We start from the raw sequence: 12,359 nt of genomic DNA, 5'->3' as shown, positions 1-12,359 counted from the left end.
CACAATATCTAATATAGAAACATGCACTGTTTCAAATCCATAAGACACAATTGAGAAATTTCCATCATCCATCTCCATTTTATCCCAACCAATCTCTAATATCCACATTTTTTGAAATCCATAAGACACAATTGAGAAATTGCCATCATTCATCTCCATTTCATCCCAACCAACCTCTAATCTCCATATTTTTTTCAAATCTACAATACACAATTCAGAAACATGTACTGTTTGAAATTCACAACACACAAATCAAAAGTTTGCATCATGCATCTCCATTTCATCCCGACCAACCTCCAATCTCCAAATTTCAAAAAAAACATAAGAAATCTAAAGAAGTGAAAAAGATAATTGTTTATAACAAATAAGATATGATTTTAAGCAATAAAAGTATACCGTCATTGTTGGTATAGACTTTAAGGCTTCGGCAATTTCTGATATTTTTATTAATGGATTGGTAGAACCGCCTGAAGTTGACGCGCCTGTCCTATTCAAATTTTTGGCAATTATTTCTTCAAGTAACGAATTGTTTTCTGTTGCCCTGAACATTTGAATTGATAGATAAAGTAAAACATTTAAATAAGAAGAAATATATATTAAACATATAGGATAATATATTGACAGAGATTAATATATTGATAAAGGTTAATATAAAATTTATATTGTATTTAAATAACAAATATAATAAATCAATTTAAGCATATAATTTACCATGTACGTAATGAAACGGCATATGCAAGAAAGGGTTGAATAGTGAAAACACTTGTAGGTCGCGATGATAACGATAAGCCTACATTATAGACATGTATAAATAAATATATAAATGTAAGATAAATAATTAATAACAATGTTAATATTAAGAAAAAAATATCATTATACGAAGAGACTCTGATTTTTGTCCCAAGAATAATTGGCTTTTGCATAATAACATTACAAATTTCAGGGCATTCATCATGAACAAATTTGTTCCACATTGCCAAACATAGAACCTTTAAACTACAAAAAATAAAAACAATGTTAGATTCACAATAATAAGAGTATTATAAGATATTAAAGTAAAAATTTTATCAATATAAAAATATATATATTCATACCTTGAATCGACCACATATATGTCTTGCACCAATGATTTTCCATGGCTTGTGTTAACCTCTCTTGGTGCATTTGTGTTAATTGCTATTGCCAGAATATCTAATTTATAAACTTCTTATTATTATTATTTTGTAATAAGAGAAACATATAAAGATATTGATATATTTATATAATACGTACCTACTTCTGCATCTGTATCCTTGTACATATCAAGTTGATTTAAAGGAACAATATTATAATTTGGTGGTTTAAGCGATGATTCGTCGTATTCAATATTTTCGACAATGATTCGAGAATTAATTATCCACTGAAGCTCATATGCTTCCCTTCTATGTCTTGCATCTAATAGTTTGACGAAGGCATTAGCAATGTAGTAGGATTGGTATACATTGAGCGTGTCATCACGTAAGTCAATGTCTTTTCCAAAAATGACTGCTTGCACACGATTTCCCTATAAAAATATAAAAATGAAATTTATTTGTTTAATTCTTAATCACAAATAAGACAATGATAAGTAATGAAATTGACTTTTTTCATACCTCAACATCCATGAGTACCAAATTTTGATATCTTGTAGGAGAATTTTGAGCTGCACGTTTTGGTGACTTCTCAGCAACAATCATTTTTATTTTCCAGTTTCTGGTGTTTTGAGTGATATCTTTAATAGATTTATAGATGGTACACATGTTTACTGCAAATAAAACTGCAAAAATTAAGAAATGTTAATACATAACATAGAATCTATAATATTAATAAAACAAATGAACAAGTTTATAAATAATAATGACGTTAAAAGTATCTAAACACTTACATTATATCACAATGAATTTGTTAATTTCAAGAAATTTCTATATACAATATTTTTTGTATAATTTATTTCACAAACAGTACTTGATGTTGGTCTTATAAGCAATTTTACTGAATCAGAAGTTCTAGCTCTCGATAGTGCAACATACAATTGGCCATGTGAGAAAACAGGCTCTGGTAAATATATTCCAACATAATTTAATGTTTGTCCTTGTGATTTATTTATTGTCATTGCAAAACTCAATCTAATAGGAAATTGTGTTCTTTTAAATGGGAAGCCATTAGCTTCATTTGTTTCTGGTAAAAATGGAATTCTAGGTATAAAAACTCTTTTACCACTGTAGTGGCCAAATGAAATCTGTGCGTCAATCATATTACGCTAAAATTACATGTCAACCGTGTTTCATTGCATAAACCTTCTGAAGGATTAATATTTCTAAGTAACATAATAGGACAATTTTTCTTAAGTAACAATTCATGCGGTGGCAATCCGTTCGGTGTTAATGTATTTAAAAAATCTTCCATAATTCCCTGTTCAGATACATCAACTGTCTCGTCAAAACTATAATACCGTACTATATCGCCAGGGAATCTGTCAATGAGAATAGCATTTATTTCGTCGACTGATCGATTTTTTGGAGTTAGTACAGCCTGATTTGCCATCTCTGTTAAATTGTTTGAATAGTTTGACATATTTCCATAAACAGCGTCTAACAAATAATTTAGAGATTCAACTTCGTTGTTATAACGGATAATCATTTGTTCTGGAATTTTGATATTTTCATCGATTGTTATTGGAGCATTGCCATTGCCAACTTCGATTAGATATTGTGAGAAATTAAAATCCAATCTAGCTCTCATATTTTTTGTTAATTTGATTTTTTTCAAGATAGACCATATGTAAGAAGAAGCCAAGCTTGCATCAATTTGTTGTTCTTTTGTACTCTTACGAATTACAGGTAATACCTGCCTAAAGTCTCCACCAAAAACAATAACTTTGCCACCAAAAGGGAGATCTATATCATTTATGTCTCGTAACATTTTATCCAATGCTTCTATGGAATATTTTGTAGACATAGGTGCTTCATCTCATATAATCAACTTTGCAAGACGTAACAATTTAGCAAGACTTCATTGTTTAATGACATTACAAGTGCTATCTTTATCTGCATTTAATGGAATCTTAAATCTTGAGTGTGCTGTTCGTCCCCCAGGTAAGATTGATGTAGCAACACCCGATGATGCAGTTGCAAGTGCTATCATATTTTTTGACCTGATTGTAGCTAGAAGTGCTTTGTACAAAAAAGTTTTACCAGTATCAGCAGGACCGTCAATGAAAAATGCAGTAGACTCATTTGATGATAAGGTTTGTAGTATCAAGTCATAAGCGTTCTTTTGTTCGGAATTTAAGGAATTTGATGCGAGTAAGTCTTCTATTGGAATTGTGACAGTTCGCTCGTCATCAATTTCTCTATTGATAAATTCTTCGACATTGTAAAATGTATCAACAGGAGCAAAATGATACATATTTATATTTTTTCCCATAGATTCAAGTGTGGAAGCAATATTTTGCAAAACCATTCTTCTAACATTTCCTAATGGTATGTTTGTTGCAAGAAAATCTGTAGACATTTCTTTTTCAAATCGTTCCCAGAGTTGTTTTGGATTTGTAGGATTGTAATATGCTAAAATTGTTGAGAAAAGACGTCTTAAACTATTTGGTATTTGATATAGACAGGCTTCTTCTAAACAATCTTCTAGACTGCTATCTTTATCTAACAAACCATGTGATGTAGCTGCTTCGCTATATGTTGGTAGGACAACGTTATTATCTGTTCTTAATTTTTCAAACGATGTTGGTCCTCTTATATGATTTAATAGTATTCGCAAATAATATATTTCGCTTTCAAATGGATTAGCTGTAATAATTCGACCTATAACAGTTTTCTTCTTTCTTGGAGTCCATATTTTATATTCTGGATTCCAAACAAATTTTTATGGAAATTCTCTATATAACAAATTTCGTGCATTTTTGTCGATTTGATTCCTATAAAAAAATTGTGTTAATATTGATCTATTCGACATACATGAATTTAAGACAGTGTTTAGATTTTGATGTGCACGAAAAGATACTAAATGTTGATTCTCAAGGTGTAAATGCAAACTATAAACTGATGGATACATTTCATTAAGTGTGAAACCATATATCCTCCACATTGCTTCCGGTGGAGTAATCCATCTGCCAGTTTGAAATTGTTTAATTTCATTAATTTGTTCGTTATTTTCTTCATTCGTAACATTGAAAGCAATACGATCATGTCCTTTATAGATATATTTATATAAATATTTAACAGCTTTAATTGTAGAACAGATCTCAACGTTAATATGACAGTTGTATTTGGAAAGGAGGTATGGATTGTACGGAACGACCCATCGATTGTCTAAATTTTGTCCCCTAATTTTAGCGGTGATTCTGTTGTTACGACGTCTATACAATGGAAAACAATCTGTTCCAACAGTTGTTGTAGGTGCAAATTCTTTAGGATATTGATTTTTACAAATGCCATTTTTTTTTCATACATACATTGGTTGGATTCAATATTCCACAAGGACCATGCATCATATGTTTAACCACGGCCTTATACAAATGTAAATTACTTGTTCTATCAGGTATTTCTGCTGAAACAATTTCATCAAAAGTTTCAGGGGTATAAATTCTCCAATCTCTCTGAAGTATAATTAAGAAATGAACATGTGGTAAACCTCTTTTTTTATGTTCAATAGTGTAAACATATACTGCAATTTTGCCAAAAATTTGTTGTTTGAACAGATCAATTTTTAAGTCTTCTAATTTTGCTCTAAAGATTCTTGCGATTAAATTAAGACGATTTTGAACATCTTCATGTAGATTTAGTTGTTCTAAAATTTCATTCCAGTTTGGATTGCATGTCATAGTTAAGAAAATGTCAGGTTTGCCGAAATGTTGAACTAAAGTCATTGCTTCCACATATCTTTTACGCATATCTCTTGGACCTCCAATAAAAGATGGAGGTAAGATAATGCGTTTTCCAATTTTGGAAGCATTAGTTTCTCCAATTGAAATACTATATACAATGCCTTGATATACATCTGATCTAATTTCATGTTGTTTTGAACGAAAATAATCTAATCTTGATGTTTCTATTTTAATGTACATGTCAACAACAAATTGTTGTAACAAACGACCAGATAATAATAAAATTGATCTATATGTATCTCTCATTTGTAGTCTAAAACAATAGTATTCCCGACAAGAAACTGTAGGCAATTTCTTCATTTTTTTCATGACTATTTGTTCATTCCGAAGAAATTCTTCTGCGCTATTTGAATGTTCAATATGATGGGATTCTAATGTTTGGGTGTTTAATGATATTGTTCCTCTTTCAATTTTCTTGATTCCTTGATGCCAACCCGAGTTACCGAAAGGAAACAGTAGTAGATATTGTAACAGATCATAACAACCAAAATAATATTGAACAATATGACTACCATATGTTTGGTTGAAGACAATAATATCTCTGCCTTTTTGTTCAGTAGATGTATCAGTTTCTATCCATATAGCTGCAACTTGTGATACTGAGGGAGCATTATAAACACGATGATCTAAATCAACACTTGATCTTATACGAATTGTATGGTTTTCAAGATTTAGAATGTTGTTGAGCATTCGGAAGAAGTGACAGTATGGATTAACATTAAGTATAGTCATCAACTTAGCAATCATCGAAGCATCCAATCTTTCTGCATTGTCTATACGGTTGTTTAGCTCATGTTCAGTGTCATAGAAATATAATTGTAAATATGAAGGATATCCATCTTCAGGGATTAAATTGTTAATGTAGTGATATATTTGTCCTTGAACTCTAAATGTGTAAATTCCTCTGTTCCTTTTACATAAGTCTGCATCAAATTTAACTCCAAAAGACATGAAATCGAATTTATTATTGTATGTACATGCATATATAAGGAAATTTTCGGACTCAGTCGAATCAGAAGTAAACAATTAATAAAGCTCGTCTGAAGTTTGATTACAAGTCAATGCTATTATCCCATCAGCACAACAGAAGCCATTTGGCTCATGATAAAATCTTCTTGCTCCACAATATTGACATGGAATAACTGATGGTAGATGATTTGGCTCCAAAAATATGGTTTTCAATACTTGTCTAAAACAAGTATTCCCTGTTGGAATATTGACAATACTGTTAGAAATAGAAGTCCTTAGCCTTTCTAGAGCAGATCCATTCTATTCACAGTATTGTCAAAACTGTGAGTGTTTGAAGAAGATTCAATTTCTCTTATAGAAACAATTCCATCATCCCTTGAAGTATAAGATAAATTATGATGGGATCTTGTTTCTATTTGATTTCTCTTATTTTGATTTTCTTTCAACTCAGCATACCTTTTTCTCTTCTTTCGACGTATTTCTTCTTTATTCTCCTCTGATTGAGCACCGTACCAATTTTTTTTGGAACATTTTCTCCATATTCTTCATAATTTAATTTTAAAGAATGTTAGATACAAATTAATTAAAAAAGTCTTAATAGAAATTGATTTTTTTTTAAATAAGATTGACCTACCAGTTGGCATTTTTATGACAAGATAAGAATATCGCAGCAATCTTATGAACTAATAAGAAACCAATAACAATTTGTCAAACATGTAAACATAAAAAGTACATGAAGAAGATTCGAAGAAATAAAAAGTACATTTGTACAAATAAATGCATTAAATATTATAAAATATAAAAATAACATTTATTTGTATAAACAATATTAATACATACCTGGAGACAAGGGCAAATAAAAAGTCAGTGGAAATAGAGCTAAACAACGAACAGCGAGACAAGTATAAAGTGACAAAGCCAAAGTACCTATTATAAAGAAATATATTATATAAGATCACATAATTATTTTAATAATACATTATATTTTGTTAAATAAAGCTGTACTAACGTATTAGAATATAATCTATTAATATTTTTTTATTTAAATTTAATTATAATAAGTGATTATCTAACTCTCACAAACATAAACAACTATATAATAACAAAAATTTGTGAGATTGGAAATAAAACTTGTTTAATATTCTAATCTTTTTCTTTTGTTTTTATATATATATAGAGAGAGAGAGAGTAAAAACGGTGGCGTTTTAAGGAGAAGGAAACCCTAAATTCATTTGGCAGTATAAATAGGGAGCTATAATCGCAGCGTCTCATTTCCTTTGCTTACAGAGTTTTCTTCGCTCTCTCTCTCTCTCTCTCTCTCTCTTTCTTTCTATGTCTTTCTCTCTTGCACTTCTCCCATTTCTTCCTTCCTGTCTCTATCATCTCTCTTCTTCCACCCTATTCTTAACAACAAAACACAAAGCTCTCTGTATATTCCATTTCTTCCTGCCATAGTCTCAAATCTTGCCAATCTGACATTTTTCATTTGTTATGACAAATTATTGACATTGCATAAATTTAACAGACAAATTTAAGAATTAAACAATAATGTATTAGACATATAAATATGGCATATGAATAAATCAAATAAATATTACATAATAAATATAAAAAACATACTTTAAATAAAAAAAAAAAAAAAACAAGAGTACCAGAAAGTAAAGTAGAGGACAAACAAAAATACATTGCTAAGTGCTAACTAATTTAATTATACACAAATAATTTTATACAGATTATATTAAATGAATTAAATGAGATAGTATATCTTAAAATAAAACAAATATATTAAAAGAAATTAATATGATTAGAAAAAAAAATATTCATACAACAAAAATACAATGTGAACAATTTATTTTGAGTATAGATACATTTATATAAGATAAATAAAAAATTGAATAATATTTTTTTAAATGATGTAGAAGATAACATATCAAAAAGTAGAGGAGGAGTAAAAAAAAGTGGAAGTAGAACAAATTGACCACAACTGGAACAAGGAATAGTTAACTAAGAACAAAAGTAGCAAATTTGTAAAAAAAAAAAAAAAAATACATTAGAAAATATTAGATTTATATTAATAAAATATATATTTTTAGTTTATGGAAATTTATATTTATATTTATGTTAATAAAAATATTATTATTAAACTGAAATATTCATTGAAAACGGCACAACCCATTCCATTCCAGTTCAAAAACGGCACCGTTTCCATTAACAGCAAACCCTAATTCTACATTCACCACTACAAATACATCGTTACTCGCCTCTTCCTCCATTTCGTCGATTCCAGAGTCTTCCTTCTTCCCTCGACTTCTCTCGCCTTTTCCTCTGCATCTACTCTCTCTCTCGCAACTCCTCTCTCTTCTTCTTCCCTCTCAGTCTAATCTCTCTCTCACAGCTCCTCTCTCTTGTTCCTGTCGATCTCTACATCTTCTCTCAACAGAGAAACAAAAATCACCACTTTTGTTTTCCGAAATCTTAGGAATTTGAAGCTCCATCTTTCAGATCTAACGAATTTTTTTCTTGTTTATTTTCTTTGATGTGTGTTGGTTTGATCTATTTTTTTCTTTCCCTGTGGTGGTTTATTTATTTCGCATAATTTTTTTTTTTTGTGAACGAACAAATCTGAGATATTTTCCTTTCTCTTGTTCCTGTCGATCTCTACATCTTCTCTCAACAGAGAAACAAAAATAACCACTTTTGTTTTCCGAAATCTTAGGAATTTGAAGCTCCATCTTTCAGATCTAACGAATTTTTTTCTTGTTTATTTTCTTTGATGTGTGTTGGTTTGATTTGTTTTTTTCTTTCCCTGTGGTGGTTTATTTATTTCGCATAATTTTTTTTTTTGTGAACGAACAAATCTGAGATATTTTTTCTCACATTTAGATTTTTTTTTTTTTTGTCCGATGGGTTGTGGCTTGGTTTGATCTGTTTTTTCCTTTCTCTGTGGTGGTTTATTTAATTCGCATAAATTTTTTTTTTGTGAACAAACAGATCTGAGATTTTTTTTTTCTCACATTTTGATTTTTTTTTTTTTTGTCCCATGGGTTGCTATGGCGAATATTTTGTGTGGAAGCATTTTTTTTTTTACGATGCCTATATAGATATCTAGATCTGTAAAAATTGCCATCCCTGTATTTCCTTTTATTTTCTGATTTTTTCCAAGCCTCTGAAACTCTACGAATTTGAAGCTCGATCTTTCAGATTGGGGTTTTTTTTTTTTAATATTTTTTTTCTTTCGCTTGGTGTGTGCTGGTTTGTTCTTCTTGGTCTGTTTTCTCTCATTTTCTGCGATTGTTACTTCACTTCGTGTAAATAGTTTTTTCTCAACCGACACAAATTTTAGATTCTACCTTTTGATTTTTATTTTGGTTGCAGGTCTATTTTTTTTAAATGCATGAAGATCTCTAGATCTATTCTTCAGATCTATCGCTGCGATCGTATTTTTGTTGGCAGGTATTTTTTTGTCAACACATAATAATGTATTCCTTTGATTTTCTTTTTTTTTTATTCGTTATTTTGATTTATTTTTGTGTTTTGGGTTGCAGGGGTTTTCTTTTTTTTCGTTGAAGGGATTTTTTTTCCAAATTCCTATAAATTTGTAGATTTGTTTTGCTGATTTGAAAATGTTAATACTTCCTTATTTTGTTTTTATATATTCTTTAGTAGCTGTTTGTAGTTTGCATTTTAGGGATGACCATATGTAGTTTTATTCTTTTAGTTTGTAGTCTATAATTTTTTAAGTTGCATGTGTAGCAACTATCTCATAAACACTTCATGGTTTGCATTTTAACATCTGTCTATATGAGAATTTTATTTTATAAGTTTTAGAGATGACCATATGAAGTTTTATTCTTCTAGTTTGTATTCTGTAAGTTTTTAATGTGCATGTGTAGCAAGTAGCTGATAAACACTATACGGTTTGTATCTTAGGTAGTTTGCAGCTTGTAACTTTTTAATTTCAAAGTTTGCAGTTTGGATTTTAACACATCTGTTTATATGAGAACTTTATTTTATATGTTTTAGGTAATTATTCATCTGTTTTTAAATATTGAGTGCTATATATAAACAGAGTGAGTGCGTCTATATATATATTATATAACATTTCATCTATATATTGCATATAAAAAATGACTCACTCTGTTTACAGATGTTGTTTTTGTTTTTTGTATCTGTAATTTCTAGTTTTTACATTATTAGTCGTACCTAGATTTTTTTTTTTACTTCCAATTTCTGCTTTCTTTCTCACGTAAATGCTTACTATGTTATGAATTTACGTTATAATTTTAGATTGTAAGTATTTGGTCTAAAATAATCCAACCTAATTTTTTTTTTTGTTTTTTAGTTTGGAGTTTAATCACATGTGTACTATTTCATTAAAGCATAGAAAAGTTTATAGTCATCCGAGCACAAATACAAACTGAAAGATATCTAGTTGATTTCGACATTCACAACTAAATTTAGATTTGTTATTCCAAATATGAATGCAACTTTTTATTGTTGTTCTTTGGTTTTGACTATTTTTTTTTATTTACTTCTAACAATTAATTATTACATATAAATAAATAACTGAATAAATAGTTAGAAATATTTAGTTCAGAATAATAAACATGAAAGAAGCGAATAATCAACATAAGAAGACTTACTTGTGAAATCGAAAAACTGAGAGGCAAATTTAAAACCCAGAGCGGAAAGACATTTTTGTGAGGAACGTTGTAATGTCAGCAGTCTATTTATAGTAAATAACCAAGCGGCAAACGGTGAAAGCAAAAATTATTTTTATTCCCAGCACAAAGCGGTGGAAGCGGCGGAAGCTGCGGAAGCGGTGTGAAAAACTAAAAGCAAAATTCAGTCTGCAAAAAAAAAAAAAAAGGTATTAAAATTAACAAGGAAAAATTATTCTCATAGCAGCGGTGGGAAAAGATAGAGAAGAAAAATCTAGAAGAAAAAAATCTAGATGGAAACGGCGGTAAGATAAGAGAAATAATCCAGAATCTTTCAGAAGCTACACAAAGTATTGCACGAAAAGAGGACATCAGCGGAAAATGAACAGAAAAGCAGGGGTCAAAAGGGTGAAAAAAATAAAAAGAGAAGACAGACGGGAATAAATATAAAAACTAAGGATAAGAATGAAAAAAAATAAAGCAAGAGGTAGGACACAAAGGGAAAAAAAATGTAAAAGAATGGGCAAAAAGGGAAAAAAATTAACAAAGAAGAACGCAACACGTCGGAGAGGAAAATGAATTGAAAACCAGGGATAAAATCGGAAAAAAAGGTGGACGACAGCTGCTTATAGCCGCTTATTACATATAAGATATATATATACTAGTAAAGGGCAAACACGTGCATTGCACGTGTGCCCTGTAGCAAAAATCTGAAAAATATTTTTAAAAATAAGAATTTGCTATAAAAATATGTAATAATAAAAAATAGATTAATATATATAATTATGAAATGTAATAGTTTTGTCTATATTTTAAAATTTTCTCATTTATCATAAAAATATTACATATATTATCTGCAGAATATCCATGACTATAACATAGAAATTCTCACGAATACATGTACAACTACACAATTTTCTATTACAGATTCAAAAGCGACTATTGGAGTTGATAAACTATGTATGTTTCTAAATAAACTTAATATCTAAAAATTGTAAATAAATTATTATTTATTGATATTAGCAATTAATATATTCTAATTATAATGTAAAAATTTTTAACTCTATAATATGAGAAAAAATATTTACTTTGAGGAGATTGACAAGAACCAGCTTGAAGAACATTAAATGAAGAACAAAAGTAACAAATCTGTTAAAAATAAAATTAGAAAAATAAACAAGAAAAATGTATGGTTATAATTCTTAAATAGAACATATGTTATTATTATTAATGGTCGTGCTGTTTTGTTTTTTTATTGTCATGCTTGATGTGGATTCTATTTTATTTTATTTAAACCTTTGTGGTGTAAAGAATTTTGTGCAGTGGATTGAGATGAAGAGGTGAAGAAAATGTAAAATGTATTAATAACTCTGAATAGCTTTCCATTACCAACGTACTGTTTCTTATAAGGGAACATAACATATGAACAACTGCACAGAACCAACAAAAAATGTGAAATGAGACAAGAGAGAAAAAAAAAATTATAACACATAAATAAAGATACATAAATCTACAAAACAAAATAAAAAAATTTCATACTTCTATTTGTATTGAGATCTACATCTATAAAACAAAAAATCAAAACAAACAATATCCATTCATTTCTTTACAGATTTACCCAAAAAAAAAGGGAAAAAAAACTAATAGGATTTTTAGATGTGAGAGATGATATCTGACATCTCTCCTACTTCAAAAGCCAAATATCTAACAAATAAAGAGTTCAACCACAGATCTACAAAACATAACAAAAAACTTTTATAAACTCAAAGAATCCAGATAATTTCATATCACATCCAAACAAAAATGAATAGCAA

The sequence above is a fragment of the Juglans microcarpa x Juglans regia genome, chromosome 4D (genome assembly GCF_004785595.1).
Source record: "Juglans microcarpa x Juglans regia isolate MS1-56 chromosome 4D, Jm3101_v1.0, whole genome shotgun sequence".
NCBI classification, from domain to species: Eukaryota; Viridiplantae; Streptophyta; class Magnoliopsida; order Fagales; family Juglandaceae; genus Juglans; species Juglans microcarpa x Juglans regia.
Note: the sequence above shows the minus strand (reverse complement) of the source record.